The 19,828-nt window shown below is 39.9% G+C and overlaps 2 pseudogenes across 1 annotated transcript; both read right to left on the reverse strand.

Moving 5' to 3' along the window:
• Positions 1-230: 230 nt before the first annotated feature.
• On the reverse strand, positions 231-1,146 carry LOC149839694 (protein CANDIDATE G PROTEIN-COUPLED RECEPTOR 7 pseudogene; annotated as a pseudogene).
• Positions 1,147-9,052: 7,906 nt separating this feature from the next.
• LOC149839695 (protein CANDIDATE G PROTEIN-COUPLED RECEPTOR 7 pseudogene) lies at positions 9,053-10,735 on the reverse strand (annotated as a pseudogene). Its single transcript, XR_016431510.1, has one exon. The product of XR_016431510.1 is annotated as a protein CANDIDATE G PROTEIN-COUPLED RECEPTOR 7 pseudogene (transcript).
• Between the last annotated feature and the right edge of the window lie 9,093 nt (positions 10,736-19,828).

Here is a 19,828-nt window from a genome sequence, read left to right on the forward strand (position 1 = left end):
AAAAATCAAACTGTACAGACAGAGACGCACACAGCATTATGAACAATCAAAACTAGATCACATCAAACATACATTTAACATTGACGTGAATAACAAGTTCAAACAATCAACTCCCATTCCAGTTTAAAATCTTTGGAAGAGGAAAGCAAGTGATTTCTAAGGTGGGATCATTGTTTAAACAAACAAGACCAGAAAGATGTCTGAATTTCTGTAAATGAATCTCACTCCCCATGGTTTGCTATTCTCCAAACCAAATTGAACGACAAAGGGCATTCTCAAAATCTATAGCCTGAACTCGTCATCTTGGAGAGCTGCCTGCACAGCCTCCTCATCGAGAACAAAGTGTTGGTTATTCTCAATGGGAACATGAATGGCGTAGAAAACCAAGGTGACTGCCTTCTCGACAGCAGTACTCACCCAACTGTACCTGTATGCAATGATCATCTTCAACAAGACGATAACCCTCCTGAGGTAGAGGTACCCCACCACCACCATGTAGAACTGCCAGAACAGGGTAAGCTTGGCGAGGTTCCATGCAGCATTCTCATCGGTCTTGGACACCTTGTGGAAGGATCGACCAGACAATGGGGAAAATGAGGGTGCAGTAGCAGGCGATGCCAATGAGCAAGAAGATCTACCTCCATGTGGCTCATTCCTTCGAGAACAGCCCGGTTTCATCGATCACAACCACGGCAATGTTGGCAACAACCTGGAAAGGGATGGCAATCATGAGGACCTTCTCACGCTTTTGGAGGAAGGGTTCGAGGAATGAGCATCTGGTGCCGACGAGGACAATGACAGTGAAGAGGAGGATGCGGAGGAATTGGAAGACGTAGTAGATGACATCCTAGATGTGGGGGCATCCCCAACCGCTTGACGAAGAACTTGTCATCGGCGGTGCAGAGGAGGTTGAGGCCCTTCACAAGGAGGCTGCCCATGAGGGCTTGGATCCAGTGGACGGCATCCTTGATCCTGAAGCAAAAGTAAGCCCAAGCAAAGAGGAAGGCAAAGTACAAGAGAGAAAAAGGCAAGGTAGAGCTTGGGGAGCTGTGTTTGGCTGGCAGGGAGATAGTCGCATGCATCACCGTTGAGATTGTAGATCTCAATGTGGACGGCCATGGAGACACGGAATCTAGTAGAAAACATCACTCTTCTTGAGCTTTGGACTATATATATATATATATATATATATATATATATATATATATATATATATATATATATATATATATATATATGACAGGGGTGCTCCCAGAGCACCTAGTCCCACCTAATAGAAGCTTCAAATTTTCAAAGAAATTGGGCTTTTTTTGTTGATCAGAACCTATAAATATGATCTACAAACATTATTTAGTGGAAAACAAGTTTCGGATCATGTGATTATGGCATGCATGTAGGCTTTTTAAGATCTTCAAAAATCAACGGCTCACAATGTACCAAATTTTCATGACTTTAAAAAAAACTATTTTTTGGTCCAAAAAAACATAATTCAAAACATGATTCCTATCAAATAAACTAATATTAAGCACATCTATAAGGTCTGATTGAGAAGTTGCAACCTACAACTATGATTTCTAGTATGTGGGAGTAGGTGCTCCCAGAGGACCGTAGCATTACTCGTATATATAGCATTTATACATGAAATCTAGTAGATAACATCACTCTTTTCACATTTTTCCACTTTTTTTTTATTGATTCAACCTTCTATATATGATCTCTATAGCTTCTTTGGTAGAAAACAGGTTGTGGATCACGTTTTTCAAACATGTAAGTTGGTTTTCCATGGGATTCAAAAATCAACTGCCCACAATGCACCAGAATTTAATTACTCAAAAAATCATATTTTCACAACAAAAAAAATGATTCAAGGTGTGATCCCTAGCTAACAAACCATGCTGAAGACATCTATGAGGTCACATTGAGTGGATACAACTTGCACCTATGATTTTCCAACTATACTGTACATACAGTAGACAGTAGCGTGTGTGTGTAGACACATGCATGTGGTGTCTAAGCATTGGACACAGGCGTGAGGACATTATTCACGTTTATAATTCAAAGCTGACCAAATCGCCCTATATGATCTGCAGGAGAGAAACACTACTGATTTACAAATAAGCAACCTTAATATTATGACTAGAGCTGGCTTAAAAACCAAATAAACTACTTCTCTAAGATCAATCCCTTAATATGAAAAAGAAACACAAATAAGGTATAGATCAGCTTTTTGTCCTGGATGGAGAAGATAAGGAGATGCAAAACCAATGTACAATGACTATTCAACTCTCAAGGAATATGATAGTTCAGTCAGACATAACCCAACTGCCTATTTCTGAATGAGTGCAAGTATTAGAACAGAAAAATGCGTGAAGAACTGTATTTATCCCTTACGACTGCCCACTCTCATGCTCTAAATACCAACCTATGTTCTGCACTTACCTCTTTTATAAACCAAATCATGTTTCTTATGCCAATAATTCCCACTCACTACAAAAGATATAGAAACCTAATACATGTATCAAACAAGTCAGCTCACTCATAAGTGACACCTGGTCATATTTAATGAATAAAGTCCCCAGACATTACACAGGAAGCTATGCCACATGAACACCAACTAAAGGACACAGGACAATAGGACATGCTCTATTTGTGTAAATTCTTCATTAATAGTATATAGTTGGATATGACATGGGAATAAATCAGAGTATCCATGTGATGTAGACAGGAAGATGATTGGATGACTGCAGCCCCAAGTTAACTCCCACTAAGCAAACCATGTGAAGAGTGACAATCTTCAGAAGATACATCAGTGTTCTCCAACCAATCCACTATGGTAATTTAGAGTGGAGGTTTTAATAAACAGCTATACAAAAAGTATTGTCTTTCATCATAGTCAAGGACGACTGCCCTTGCATAGAAAGAGTTAGATATTGAATGAATGATGAATTCGGCATTCACTAGGCCACAACCCACCGATGCAATACAATTTTTGCTACAATTACACTTGTAAGTGCAGAGCCACATGCATCCAACTAGACTGCCTACCATGAATGTGCAGCCAGACCACTAACCAAGACCTGAGAGCATTCCCATATGCTACACTTGCTACAAATCTAACAAGTTTTAGTGTGGATTCCATAATCATCCATAAGCCATGTTTAAGATTTGTTTCCCTTCTTCAATGAATACCTATAAAGATATTTTAATTCCATAAAAGGGGGATACATTGATTCACCCCAACTCAGCCTGCACTCACCTAAAACACAGATTGAGAGTGCCAATGGACATATAAATAATCAGATACATTAGAAAAGGTGAGTTATTGTTGATATAATTTATCTGTTTTGACAAGTTCATTTGTGTGATTAACATGTCAAAAGTACATAACGAGGTCATGTTGTCAATGTTTGAAATCTGCGGTTATAAACATCAGAATGTAAATTTTCATGCATATATTATAGATTAGACAACCAAAATATTTCATTCCAAAGATGACAGATCTCCCATTACCTGTCAAAGAAAAGACAAAGAAGGATTACAATTTAATAGAATGAAAATGGAGTACACTTTGCAAGGTTAGTGGTTACAAAAAGGAAGGTAACAGTTAAGATAAAAGACACACACTGATGTGTAAGGAGCAATATATTCGATTGCTTGAGAGCTAATAGGACTTTTTACAAATTCTAAACTTCTGTATATGCCATACATAAAAGTGGTATGCTCGGAAAAGCTAACAGTATACTAGTATGATAATTGGGCATGATTTTACTGCAGGCAGATTTTCCAATTTGATGCAGAATGAGTTAGAAAAATTGCAAGTGACTTGGAAGTGAATCTAAGATTGATATCTAGAGAAATCCAAGAGATAGGATGAGCAACGAGCATCTCAAAAGAATTTCAATCAAGGTTGTAAGTAATAAGTATTGTATCGTTACACATATCGGTCGTGCCCAAAACAAGATATTGTATCGTATCGTTAAAATTCATAATTTTTTAATACAAATTTTCTAAAAAATTTAAAAAAACATGAAAATAAAAAAATTAGCAACAATCTTAAAAAAATCATAACACATGAAACAATGAAGAATTGCAAAAAATACAACCATAAAATCACATATGAAGCATTTATAAAATACACATGATGAATTGCACAAAATACAACCATAAAATCACATATGAAACATTTATAAAATACGCATGATGAATTGCACAAAATACAACCATAAAATACACATGCAAGGGCTAACATTGTGATATGTCCTAGCTAAATGATGCTTTAACCGAAAAATATCACCCAAAAAAATATTATAGCAATAGTTGCACTCGATTTTCAATCGGTTTTCACTCATTACTTGAGTGCCCCATTACCATGCCGGATTATTTGATGTCATCTTCTTCTAAAAAAAACTCAATAAGCAAAGAATAGATTTTTTTTACCTTAACCCACTTCCTTAAGTGAAAACTTTATGAAAATGCAATCTTGAGCCAACCGCAAAATCCCTCTCACTTGCGCACGGATCAGCTCCCAAATCGCTCTCACGACTCCTAGGTGCGTAGATACCCCTATAATGACCTCTACACAAATAAGGGAGTCGGTCTTTAAGAGGTTTTTAAAACTCAAAAAGAAAAAATTATGATTCGGCCATTTTTAAAGTGTGTCGAAGGTGTACGATACACCTTGTATTGTATGATACGGTACGATACATAGTTGTACCATATGATACATTTATCATAGTAACGATACGTATTGTATCGTGTGATACGGTACGATACTTACAACATTGAATTCTCCTAAAAAGACTAAGTGGGGCCTAGATGGACTAGTCGATACCCCAATTAAAAGAAATTTAAAAATACACAAAATATGTAAACAAACTGCTAAAATTATGAAAATAATTTAAATACCCCCCAAACGTTTCAGTCATATTCATCCACACACCAAACATTTCAAACTTTGCAAATGCCCCACCAAAGTTTTTACTTGGGTTAATCAAATGACCCCAATCATAAACTACCGTTGGGTTGTTCTTGGGTTAATCTAACTCATGTTGTGAAGTTACCATTTTACCCCTATATCTATGGAAATAAAATTATTAGTTTACCCTTACTCTAGAAGGACGAACAAAGTAAGTTTAACTGTGTGTAGGGCTGTCAACTGAATGTATTTAGCAAAAAATTTATTGCCTACAATGATACTTGAATTGTTGACCTCCCTAACAAAAACCACAACTCTAACCACTACACCATGAAGCTTGTTATTGATTATTTTTCGAAAAAAAATTATATATTTAGATTGTGACAAGCCAATAAACCCAACAATTACTCGACCCGCTATAACGCAATTGGGTCTGTTTGGTTCCTCAATAGTTGATCCGATAAATAACTGAAGGCAAACTAAATGTATTTTCATTTGACCCAAAAGTCGATGTGGTTATATATAGTTGACAAAGTTTTACTAATTCAAGAATCAAGATCAATTAGCTATTGCTATGATAATAACTGTGGGTTTTAAGGTTTTCATTTAAATCTGACAACTTAGACCACTTAATTTTGAGCCTATATAGATTTGGGAAAAGTGGTAGTTGCCTAACACTTTTTGAGCCTATCATGATCCCATCACCAGTAAATAGGAGTTTCGAGTTGCTTTTTGCAAATCTGACCTTGCAGATGTGTTTGGCATGGTTGATTTGCTAGAAAATGACACTTGGATCATGTTTTTTTTATAATAAAAAAAAACATGATTTTTTAAACATTAACTATTTTTGAAAATTGTAGACCATTGATTTTTAAATCTTAAAAAACCTAACTATGTATCATAATCGGAAATTTTAGGAGTCTATTCCTATAAAACTAAGCATGTAGATCACATCTAATGATCAGATTTTAGTGGGTCGAGTAATTGTTGGGTTGATTGGCTTATCACAATTTAAATATATATTTTTTATCGAAAAATAATCAATAACAAGCTTCATGGTGTAGTGGTTTTTGTTAGGGAGGTCAACAGTTCAATATCATTGTAAGCAATAAATTTTTTGCTAAATACATTCAGTTGACAGCTCCACACACGATCAAACTTACTTTGCACATCCTTCTAGAGTAGGGGTAAACTAGTAATTTTATTTTCATAGATACAGGGGTAAAATGATAACTTCACAGCATGAGTTAGGTTAACCCAAGAAACCAATGTTAGTTTATGATTAGGGTCTGAAACATTTAGTGTGCAGATGAATTAGGCCAAAACATTTGGGGGGTATTTGAAAATTTTCCTAAAAATAATATGTATACAATCAACAATAAGCAATAGACAAAACACAATATGTCGTCGAACCAAGGTTGCCAAACTAGGAAGCAAAAACAGGAAACGATACAGGAAGAGGATGTGAGAAGCGATGCATTTTAAAATGTATAGGAAGCGAGAAGCGAAGAATTAAAAAAAAGCAATATAATAATTGAATGGGAATCGAAATGAAACACAAATAAAAATTAAAATAAAAGTGACTACTCTTAAACTTTTAGTGTAAGAATTAAATTTTTAATAAAATTTATAAATGATGACTGCGAATTTAGAGAACGCACATGAAAGTGAGTGAGAAGTGTGAGAAGTGTGGAAAGCATAGGAAAAGTGTGGGAGAATCGAGATTCTCATCAAGTTTCGAAATCGAGGAGTATCGTGCTTCCGAACCAAGTTTCTGGGAAGCGGACTTCCCACCTATCTAAAAAGCTTCTGGTAACTCTGCATTGAACACTATAAAGCTGCTATATTAAATAATCTGCTCAAAAAAATTAAAAATAAACAAACAATTCAATAAACAAACTATACAAATAACAATGTAAATGATCAATATACAAAAAATAAAATCATATATGCAAACAAATTAACAACAACAAACATAAAATGTGAATTATGAATTGTGAAAAAGAACAGTCAAACACATCATATATGAATTACACACAGATATATAACTCAACAATATAACTCACAAACATAAGTCAAAAACAGTCAACCAGAAATATAAGTATAACTCAGAAATAATCAACCAGAAATCTAACTCACAAACAGTCAAACAAATTATATATAAGTTACATTACATACACAGATATATATAAATAAAACACACAAACAAAATATATAATAACTCAAATACAGTATATATATATATATAATTGAAAAACATAAACTATGAAAAAAAGGAAAAAGGAAGAAAAAATGAGAAGAAGAAGAAAAAAAAGTAAAAGGAAAGGAAAAATGGGAAGAAGAAAAAAGGAAAAGGGAAGGAAATACAGGAAGAAACAAAAAAAGGAAAAAGGAAGGAAAAACAAGAAGAAGAAAAAAATAGAAAAAAGGAAGAAAAAAAAGGAAAAGGGAAGGAAAAACAGGAAGAAAAAAGAAAATAGGAGAAATCGAGAGAGAGGTGAGAAACTGAGAGAGAGAGACAGGAGAGCGTACCTTTCTTCTTCTTTTTCTTCTTCTTTTTCTTCTTCTTATTCTTGCTGCAAACAAACCCAAAGAGGGAGAGAGAGAATGAAAGGACAAGAGAGGGCAAATGAAAGGGTGAGAGAGGTAGAGAGCGAAAAGGGGAAAGAGTGTGCCCTTTCCCGTTTTATACCCTATGGTCAACCTACATAAAAAATAAAAATAAAAAAGACAAAAATAGGCTTGTAAGCCTAGGCAGTCCCAGCCTAGGCGAGCTAGGCGATGCCTAGGCAGTAAAATAGGAGCCCCACCACCCAAACCCTATCGCCCATGTGGTGGAGATGCGCCTAGGTCGCTTAGGTGCTGCCTTTGACAACCAAGGTCAACACAGTGCCATCAACTTTATGCAGTTCCTTTTACAATCTCAACTACTTATTTTGTATTCAGGTGCACTCTTTTTCTTTAAAATCTATCACCGATTACACTACAATTTACTTTCCACTTAGTTTTATTATTTGATGTTTTAAATTGTATTGATTTAGAATTATTGTTCAAGAGCTTGCATTTGAGATGATCCTTATGTTTTAATGCTTTATGTTAAAAAATATGTGTGCATGTGTAAAATCATATCTTCATGTCCTAATTCTTGAGAATTGCCATGTCATACCAAGCACATCCACACTGTGTCTTGTTCCTGCATCTGTATGGATGCGACATAGAGGAGAACACCTAGGAAAGAAGGCTTTGGGAAGTGATACAAGCATCTACAAAGGCATCAATAGGCGGACAGTAGAGGGATAAGAACTTAGACTTATGGAAAATAAATGGGGAAACAGGACACACAGAGCCAACACATAAAGATCAGACAAAGATTGAACAGCTTGACAAACAATATTTTGTATTTTCCTTCCAAAAATTCTATCAATTAAAGAAATATCAATAGCCTTCCTCCTCCACCGCCAAGCTGCAAGAAAAATAGGACCATGGGGGGGAAATCTACAAGATCCTTTGCAAAGTAGAGGCCATCCTGAGAAAATTTCACTCCATTATGCAACGAAAAAACAGTATTTTTGAAATATCTTCTCCTCAATATAGGCTACATTTGGTTAAACAAGACATAAGGTCAGTCTCCCACTACCATCCACGGTTTATAACCTTTCCTCAAAGTAACATTATATCTCAACAAACTATTAAAGCAAAATTATATTAAAGATTCTATTTATGAATACATTAGGCAGAGCTAAATGCACACATCCACCTATATCAAAATTCAGCACTTTGATATTTTGATGTACATATTGTAATCAAGAATTCAAATGTCAATCATAAGCATGCAAAGCATTATTTAAAAAAAATGTGCAAGATACTTTTCAGCTATGCAGCCTTAGTTTCCCGCTGACCTTTTGAGAGTGTAATTAGTACTCCTCAGTCCTTACTTGTTTTACTTTCATACCCTGTCCATCATGACTTCTCTAGAGACGTTTCTGATATATTAATCACGTTCAAGAACATATTATTTGCATACTTATCCATCCTTGTGTCCACAAGTTCATAGCACACTAGAGACTTAAAAAAAATGAACACTTGCCAAACAACCAAACTCCACGGAAAGAGAGAGAGGGCATAATGCAATCAAAATTAGATCACATCGAACATATATGTAACATTGATTTCGTGAATAACAAATTAAACAATCAACTCCTGTTCCAATCTAAAACATCTATCTTTGGAAGAGGAAAGCAAGCGATTTCTAAGATGGGATCATTGATTAAAAAAAACAACAAAGACCAGAAAGATTTCTGAATTTCTGTAAATGAACCTCACTCCCCATGGTTTGCAATTCTCCAAACCGAATCGAACCATACAGAGCATTCTCGAAATCTAAAGCTCGAACTCCTCATCTTGGAGAGCCGCCTGAGCAGCTTCCTCCTCTTCCTCATCGATAACGAAGTACTGGTTCTTCTGGACGGGCCGGAACATATAGAACATGAAGGCATAGAACACCAAGGTCACGGCCTCCTCAACAGCAGTAGTCACCCACCTGTACTTATACGCAGTGATAGTCTTCAACGCGAAGACGACGATCCTCGTTAGATAGAGGTACCCCACCACCACCATGTAGAACTGCCGGAACAGGGTCAGCTTGGCGAGGTTTCTTGCGGCCTTCCCGTCGGTCTTGGACGCCTCGCGGAGGGCCCGGATCGACCAGACAATGGGGAAGATGATAGCGCAGCAGCAGGCAATGTCGATGAGCAAGAAGATCTGCCTCCAAGTGGCCCAATCCTTCGAGAACGGCCCGGTTTCATCGATCACGACCGCGGCGATGTTGGCAACAACCTGGAGAGGGATGACGATCATGAGGACCTTCTTCTCGCGCTCCTGGAGGAAGGGTTTAAGGAACGACCATCCGGTGCCCACGAGGACGATAACGGTGAAGAGGAGGATGCCGCGGAGGAACTGGAAGACGTAGAAGACGACGTCCCAGCCGTGGGGAGTCCCCGTACGCTTGACAAAGAACTTGTCCTCGGCGGCGCAGAGGAGATTGAGACCTTTCACGAGGAGGAGGCCGCCCATGAGGGCGTGGATCCGGTGGACGGCGTCCTTGAACCTGAAGCAGAAGTAGGCCCAAGCGAAGAGAAAAGCGAAGTAGAGGAGGGCGAAGGCGAGGTAGAGCTTGGGGAGCTGCGTCTGGCCGGCAGGGAGGTAGTCGCGGACGTTTCCGTCGAGGTTGTAGATCTCGGTGCGGACGGCCATGGAGACGCGGAACTCCGGGCGACAATTGACGAAGAAGAGGCTGTACTGGTTGGGGGCGGTGACGGGGAAGGACTGGTTGAAGGCGTGGGTGGTGGGGTCGAGGCTGCGGAAGTCGAAGAGGAGGTGGGCGTGGGGGGTGCGGAGCACGCAGAGGCTAGGGGACTGCTCTAGATCGGCGATGATCTGGAGGAAGGACTCCTCGGAAAGGAGGAGGAAGCCGATGGAGGAAGGGTCGAAGGTGGCGGCGGAGGCGGGTTCCTCCCGCGACCAGGAGACGGAGGAGAGGGAGATGATGACGTGGCCAGTCGGGGTGAAGCCGAACTCCTCGAAGAGGATCATCGGGCGAGAGTCGGACTCGATCCGCAGGTGCTTGATCTCTGCCACGGCCGTACGGAGGAGGAGGAGGAGGAGAGGGAGGAAGACGGCCGCTCGTTCCGCCATGGACGGTGGTCGGGTTGGGGGAGGATCGGATCTGGTTTTTGGCTTCTCTTCTTTTGTCTCTGTTCCTCTTTCCGTCCTCTTAGTCTGGTGTTTGGGGTGTCAGTTAGGTTTTGGGAGAAGAGGGGAGCGGGCGGGGGGGGGGGGGATTATCTGGTGTCTGAACGGGGTAAACGGATCGGATCGTGGTAGATTCGATTTCGAAATTGAGTCAAAATATTTGGTTGAAATTCCCAATCGCTTGATTGAATCCAGAGTCCAATTTTAATTTTTAATGCTGGATTGGTGAAGAACGGGTTGAATTGTCATTTTAAGGATGGCATCGGGTCCGATTCAGATCAGATTCCGATGAAAAAAGATAAAACCGAATTGGATCCATCCTAATGGGGTTAGTATTCGAATTTGGAGTCGGAGTCGGAGTCGGACTCGGATGGAAAATGTTAAAACCTGAATCCAGATACGACTAGCTTAAAACCCAATATTTACACTTAATCTGGTTCGGGTTTTAGTTGGATTCAAATTTTAATCAGAATCGGGTCAGATTTCATTGAAAAACTCAATACTGAACCAAATCTGATTTCTAATGGGCTCCAGATTTGGCTACCGAATCCAACTAATCGGTTTCAGATTTGGATCGGATATCGGTTTACATACAACCCGTTGACATCCCTAAGTCATTTTTAAAATGTGAAAAATGTGTGTGCTCGGATATGATCTGGATCCCGATATAGATCCCAAAGAATTTGTCGATCAGAATCTGAGTACTGGAATGTCATCCTTGTTTGGATGGGATTTGAATCTGCCTGCTAAATTTATGTTAACGCCTATATGGGAGAACCATGTGTTGGATTTGGATCGGAGGTTCGGTGAAATATGATATGTTTTCACCCTTATTTTGGGCCAATAATGTGGTACCATGGCTCCATTGGTCCATTCTATCACAATCGTGGATTTTAGGGTGGATTTGGCATGGGTGTAGGGATGCACACGAGTCGGGCTTGGCATGTACAAGCTCGGCTCGAGCTCGGCCCAAGCCTAAACCATTGGTGTTCAAGCTCAGCTTGTGCCGAATTTCAAGTCAAGTTCAGCCCAGTTCATAAGCTCATTCTGAGCTACAGGCCAATCCCAAACCGAGAAGAGAGAGAGAGAAGCAAGGGTTTTACTGATGGCGATCTTCCAGATGCCCTACTCCAAGGCAGCCCTGGACGAAAAAACCCTCTGGACGAGTCTCAACGCCCTCGCCTCCCCGGCAGAAAATCTCTAACCAATGATTGCCTCGTCAATGGCGTTCTCAAACCCCACCAGTCGCAGCAGCCTCTGCTGCATCCTGAGGATGGTTGTGGGCACCAGATCCACCTCCCTCACCAAGAAGAAGGTGCCCCATGTGCACGCCCACACGTCGCATGTTGCCACGATGTCAGTCCCCCACTAGTGCACCTGACATCAACGGTCGAAATCACCAGCCTCCAACACCGAGACTGATGCCTACATCAGCCTGATATTCTACCTCGGTGTTAAACCACACAATTTTTCGATTAGGATTGAAAGAGTTATACCTAAAATACTATAGGCGAGTCAGATTATGCCTGAACTAGGAAAGACAAATATGCATCAAACACGAGCACAAGTTCAAATCTATTTTCTATGACAGAGATGACTGAATCACATAATAGTCAAAACATGACAGTTGTTGGGTTGCTCGACAGATTTCCAACAAGTCCAAGAACTCTGTAAACTAACCAACATTTAGGGAGATATATGTTGGATCGCTTTTTGAATCACGCAGTTTCACAATCAACGTCATGAAATAAAGCAGAAAATACAGCAATATTGAAATCATGATTGGCAGTCGATCGAAACAAGAACAGGGAGCAAGCATGACAGTTTCCGCATAAAACCAAAATCCAGACAGCAGCATATGCACAAACAGATGCACAGAACACAAAAAAAAACAAAAAAATCATGTTAATATTGTGTAAAAGGTTAAGGCGTACGAAAGTACTCCCCTTAGAGAAGATTTGCCCCCATATACAGTACAAACAAGGTCCGGCGTCCTTTCCCCAGAATACAATAGCTTCGACGATCAGAACGGTAAACTTCGACGGATCGTCCTTCGAAAACAACCTCTACAAACCGATGTTGCAGACAAACCCCTTTCAGGATAACTTAGGAGAGAGAGAGAGAGAGCAATAGGGAAAGAGAAAACTGCAGATCTCTTCTTCATAAATCAGTGTGTCTAGGATCTCTAAGTAACCCCAGCCCTAACCACGCTTTTATAACCCACGAACGGTTACAAAGCGTGGAAGGAACCCATTACGGAATCTGAGGACACGTGACCCGTTAACGGAAATCGAAGAGTCGAGATCCGTTAACGGAATCCGAAGAACCATAACGGGCACAGACTACGAGAAGTCGTGACCCGTTATCATTTCTCATAACCCGTTAAAGAATTCAAATATCCACAGAAACTTTGAGCAAAAAGATACTTTGGTCTTGATTAGATATGGCTCTAAAGGGCCAATTGCCCGAGCTCGGCCCGACCTGACTCTGCTCAGCTCGGCACGGCACGATGGGCGGGCGCGTGCACGCGCGTGTGTGGTAGTCATCCCAACCCCTTGTTCTTAGGAACAAGTGTAAGAGTTTACATGTGGGTTATAAAGCCCACAACAAACTCAAACACCATCAATATGGAACTATTCCATGTCATCAAAATCAAACTTTCTCTAAAACAGCCCACGTTTCTTCTTTTGAATTCTCTCTCCCCTCCCTTCTTACACCTAACATTCCTCCACAAATTCAAAGAATGAAACGGGAGGAAACCAAGATGCAAGATAAGACAATCTGCAACAGGACATATCATACTTTCAACAATGGTACCTTCTGGTTTGAACCACTACCTTAGTTGACTAACTTTACCCCCACAAGAATAAAGTGAACTGAAGTCTTGAACTTGAACCTTTGGTGTAGGAGTGTCCATTAGCAACAACACGATAAAGGTTCTTGTTGTAATCTTTAAGGGCGGCGCGTTAAAGGTCATGCACCCGATTCCTGTTTCATGAGTGACTTTGGGAATAACTCAATTCCTTAAACTGCGGCCACACATTCACACTCACATAGGTGGGCTTCTCCAGAGATGCACTGCTAACATCTCGCCTAGAAGGCTTTGAACTCATTCAGAGTTTTAACTCTTCCTTAACTTGCAGCTATAGCATCTTTTCAAAGTAATCAGGGGAACAGACAGAGATACATAGTATAATAGAATATTTTGGACATGTTGGGAAGGTATGTTTAAAATTTTAGGCTCTAACTCCATAAGGTTTTGGAGTTATGAGGTCGGAAAGAGGAACAAGAAATAGGATTAGGTATGAGATTCATGTTTGGCAAGGTTTAGTAAATAGGTCGATTCTCGTAACCCATTCATATTTCAGGAATGATTTTTAGAAAAGAGGCTAAGGACATATAGAAGGAGCTATGGTTCAAATTTGAGAATCAAACTCATTGTGTTTAGGGAGAAATGACTAATCAAAGTCGGTCTAGTTTTTGTGTTTATCAACAAGTTGAAATTGAGCTTAACAAGGTATCCCCAGTTTAGGAGAGTTCTTGGATGGGTTGGGGTTAAGGCCAAATGTTGGGACCACTTATTGTGTGAATCCTATTAGGCTTGATTTCATCCTACTAATAAATGCAGTAACTAGGTTGACTTTCAATAATTGTTTCTCCCTAATTAGAACGAGTTTGGCTCTCAAATTTAAACCATAGCTCATTTTACATGTTCTTAGCCTCTGCCAAAAATCAACCTCAAACTCTAACCCAATTAGGAGAACCTACCTCTTTACCGAACCCTGCCAAACCTAAATCATAGAACTGACCCTATTTTCTATTTTTTATTCTTGATCTCATAACTCTAGAACCTCATAGAGTTAGACCCTAAAATTTTAACCAGACATTCTTCAACGTGTTCATAACAGTTTCCAAAAATTTGGAAATTTTTTACATAACCAATTATGATTTCTGGATTTTTTAGTAAAACCTGTTAGTACCCAGCTGAACATATTTTTTGTTTTACCTGGTTTTGACCCACTTGACCTAAGCTTGAACCTAGTCTGAACTCGTTAGCTCAAGAATGTAACAACGTGGTATCAGAGCAAACCTGGTTTACCCTCATGCTTCTCAAGAAAAGCAACAAGAATCCTCCAAAGATGAACCTTAAGTTTATCCAAAAGTTTGCTGAGGAATCACACACAAGGATAGGCAATGTTGAAACTACCTAACCAATCTCAATGCTAAGGTCCAAGAATGTAGCAAGTCCTTACCATCTTGCAAACGTGGAACCAATTGTTATTTCTTCTGCATGAGCAAGAATGGATCAAGCTGGACCTGGCATGAAAGAGATATTGATTAACTTTCGAGCCAGACCATTAACTTGGAACCTTGACCTTTTTAGTTCATGGATGGTGGTGGCGGAGGCTGTGAAGCCGAGCACGAAGATCAAGATGATGGTGAAGCACAAAATTTCATTTTTAGGTGATACCAAGAGGATTAGTATGACATTTCGAGAATATGCAACTCTTTAGGAGCCTCTCTCCTACGGTTAATCAAAATATTTTTTCTTGTATTCATGGGAAAAGAGCCGCATGAATGGTTATATAAATCCAAGCAGTACTTTGTAAGTCAATGCATATTAATAGAAAATAGACTAGGATGCTCAGTAGCTCACCTTAATGGTAAGGTTATTTGTTCATACCATAGGCACAAATAATGCTATGAGATCCCTACTTGGTATGAGTTTGAGCAGAAATTTATCAAACGGTTTGGACCGTATCCCTACATGAACCACAATGTAGAGATGAAGAACCTCATGCAAAATGGGTTGGTCTAAAAATATCAAGCAAATTTTAAAGATTTTTGCAACATGTGTGGTGATTGGTTCGAGCCCACTTTGATAGAAGCTTTTGAAGGGGGACTTTAAGATGAAATACATGTCGAATTAATGACCTTAGTCTTAGAAACCCTTAAATAGCGCTTTGTCAAGGCATGAGTGATTGAAAAGTGCTTGAAGAAATCAAGCCTTGTGAAGAAGCCCAACTAAACCCTTGACGGATATGGTAATCAAAAACTGGCTAGAGATGTTGGACTTAAATCCAAATCGGGTCCCAATGTCTGAACTGAGTTTATTTTTAAGGCCCAAATGACTGACCATAAGAGAAAAGGTCTTTGCTATAACTATGACGAGAAATGGGTCCTAGGCCATAAATATAAGACCCTAAAAATATTCATGGTCACAGAAGACGAGGAATAAAGTAAACAAGAGTCAGATGATGCAGCGACTGAGACCTAGCAAACTCATGGCATCTCATATCATGCCTTTACAAGAGTCTCCACTTTGAACTCTATGTGTGTTTGTGGTTGTTGGCACAAGGAGAGTGTTGAGGTGTTGATCGACATGGGACCAACCCATAACAACCGCAATTTGATGTCATGGTGGGTGACAGGAGTCACTTAAAATGCTTGTATGTGTGCTCAAGGGTAGAGTTGAATCTCCAAGAATCCAAGTTTGTTGTAGACCGCTATGTGCTGTCCATGAAGGGGGCAGACATGGTCCTTGGCATGAGTTGGCTTAGGACCTTGGGCATAGTCCAATAAAATTTTAGTCACATGGAAATGTTTTTTAAACTTGCAAAAAAAAATGAATTATCTTAACGTTCATACACCTATGAGAGGGGTAGGATGATCGAAAGATGCCCTCTAAGTTTTTAAAGCAAGACTCAACATTCTCTCAGTTGTAACTTGCAAAATATGAGGAGAAGCATGTAAGGTGCAACATGAAAGTGAGAAAATTTGAAAAATAAGAAGGCTCTCAAAGATGATCTAAGTAGCCACCCACATCACCAACTTAAAAGAGACTTGGTCTTCTGCAAGTAGCAATTTTTGCTCTCAAGTGATGCAAAGATCATCTTGAATCTCTTATATCACTACCACTCAACTCATACGGGTGGTCATAAAGGGGTTTATAAAACCCAACAATGCATCAAGGGCAAATTCTATTGAGACAAGATAAAAGAGTAAGTAACAGTTTATTTGGGAGTGCCTTATGTGCCAAGCCAATAAGTATGAAGCAACCAAACTGACTAGATACTTGAAGTTTTTGCCCATTCTGGATAGAACATGGTTCGACATATCAATGGACTTCGTAGAGGCCTTGCCCTGCTTATAATTGAAAGAGTCATATACGTAATCATAGATAGGTTAACCAAGTTTTCTCATATTATGGTCCTACCATGAAAGTATTCCACCCAAACCATTGTCAAAACCTTCCACTAAAACATTGGCAAGCTCTATGGAATGCCAAAATCCATAGTGTGTGATCAACTCTCTTTTCATGGGTCACTTTTGGAAAGAATACTTCAGCCTATTAGAGACCAAAATAAAATTTAGCATATCTTATTACCCACAAACTAATGGCAAAACCGAGGTTATAAACCTAAACCGTTCAAACCTATCTCTGATGCTTTACCCAGGAAAAAACCAAAATCAGCCGAATGATCCTACAATACCACTTATCACTCTTCCATTAGGATGACTCCTTATGAAGCCTTATATAAGCAAACTCCACCCAAAACCATGGTCTATGAAGAAGGGTCAGCCAAGTCCATCGAGGATAATCGACAATTAAGGCAAAGGGATGCAGTCTTGCAGGAATTGAAGGAGAATTTGGCTAAGACACAAAATCAGATGAAGTAAATTTATGACAGAAGTAAAGAGTAAAATTTTCAACTTGGAGATTGGGCATGGCGCAAGCAAAGATCCAAGGGAAAAGCTCAAATTTATGGGAGCAACCACAAGCTTTTCCCATGATACTATGGGACATACTAAGTGATTTAACGTATGAGACCAGCAACTGATAAACTTTGGCTACCTTCCACTGCCCTAGTCCACCCCAAGTTCCATGTGTCTAAGTTGAAGACATATCATGGATATCACCCAAAGAAAGACATGGTTCGACCAGAGGTCATTAGCCCTAAGATCCCAATACATATTCTCAAAACCCAAAAATTACAAGTCAATGATCGGAGGGTCAAGAAGCACTTTGTGGAATAGAGCGATGAATAAAAAAATTAAATTATATGAAAGATGAGTTGAAGCTCTCTCTCTCTCTCTAGTTGGGTGTGGCCCTCTCTTCTATTCTTTCCCTTTTTTCCTAGGCACTCTTCCAAAAAATGGGTCTATGTCTTGACCTTGTTGTGAGTTCCTCTCCTTGAATCATCTCTCTTTCAATAAGGACTCATCCTTGCTAGGAGTGGCTAATCCTCGTGGGTCTGATCATTCCAAGTAGACCTAGGCTACAACCCAAGCCCACCTCACCAAGGTGCTCAAGACCAAGTTCAGTGGGCTCAAGCCATCTGGGTGTAATCATGTTCCCTGCAATACCAGCCTAGTCACAGCTATGCCAACCTTCATAGATCATTCCCAGGAAACTTACCTAAGTCTAATAAGTGGTCTCAACCTTTTCCCTTAACCCCATCCCAACCAAGAACCCACCTTAAGGCTTGGTTTCAATCTACTGATAAAAGCAAATTTTGGAACAACTTTGAACAATCATATCTCCCTAACCAGAATGAGTTTGGTTCTCAATTTTGAACCACAACTCCTTCCATATGTCCTTAGCCACTTTGCTAAAAATTAGCCCCAAACGCTAACCCAATTAAGAGAACCAACCACTTTACCAAAGCCTGACAAACCTAAATCCCAGACCTAACCCTATTCACTATTTCCTATTCCCGACCTCATAACTTTAGAAGCCCATGGAGTTAGACCCTAAAATTTTAACCAAACCGTCCCTGACATGCTCATAACAATCTTTAAAAATTTTGAAATTTTCTACCTAGCCAATTAGGATTATTGAATTTGTTAGTAAAACCTATCAAAACCCAACTTAACTTATTTTTGTTTTACCTGGTTTTGACACAATTGACCTAAGCTTGAACCTAGTCTGAACCCGTGGGCCCAGGAACATAATACCTTGCTTCAGGAGCTCAGTACAATGTTTGATGAACTCAAGGGCCTACCACCCTCTTGATCCCACAACCATGCAATTCCCATTTAGCTACAGGACAAGTTCACGAATGTGTGACCCTACAGGTATGCATACGTGCAGAAGTTGGAGATTGAGCAGCTAGTGAAGGTGACACTCTCAGATGGATCCATCATGGCATGTGAGAAAATTGCATGCCTAGTATTTGACCCTGAAGGTGACAAGGATTAGTTGCGACAACAATTTCCAAGGAGTTCTCCTCTTAAGTACAAAGCGAGTTTGAGAGGGTTGCTTGTTACAAACCATCTCAAATCTGACCCCAAGAAGCCATTCTGAGTCCAGAATCAGACCCAATATGGATCCTCCTCAGAGCACGTTAATGAGCACTCTACACTAATTATCAAAGTCTACCCCATCCTAGAGTCCTACCCAGACTAGGACTCTGATGGGACACTCACCCTAGAGTCCTCTTTAGGGTGAGATTGTGAATGTATTTTACCATTCTATCTCTCTTTGTTTCTATAAATAATCATGTATAATTATTTTATTTCTTAATAAAATGTATTGAGTTCAACCGCTAAATTTTATTCTGGTTTGTATGATTGCTCTATGAGAAAAAGACTATACTCCCTCACCTGCCCATCTATCCTCGCTTATCGTCGGTCAATTAAGAATGTATTTCTTTATTCCATTCATGCCTTTGCATTCCACCTCAATTCATGTGCTTGCCAGGTGAGATCCCTACCACTCTCTCTATCAATTTTCCTCTGTGGTTGTATTCTCTACTCAGAGACATGCCCAACCCACCTTGCACGTCCTCCTACTTCCTTTGATTACATCATTGTATCCCCTGCCTAGAACACGACCCTGCTACATGCCCATCCATGTTATCAATGAGTGTGTCCTTCTCCCTAGGACATGATTTGCCCTCCTCCCCCCCCCCCCCCCCTCTTCCTTGTTGCTCAGTTGCAGAATGTTAGGTGCTACCTAAATGTGTCCCAACCTTCCTCTATGGTGCAATTACTAGAGTTGCACCCCAATCAATGACCTTCCAAGAATCAGACTCTGAGAGTGTTTCTACCCTGCAACATGCCCAACCTGCTGCACACCTGCCTGACCATGTCCTCCTCCCTGCGACACATGCCTGACAATGCCCTGTTTGTTGCAGTGTGTTTGACACCTACCCGGAC

The sequence above is a fragment of the Nuphar pumila genome, chromosome 4 (genome assembly GCF_984573655.1).
Source record: "Nuphar pumila chromosome 4, dmNupPumi1.hap1.1, whole genome shotgun sequence".
Taxonomy (NCBI): Eukaryota; Viridiplantae; Streptophyta; class Magnoliopsida; order Nymphaeales; family Nymphaeaceae; genus Nuphar; species Nuphar pumila.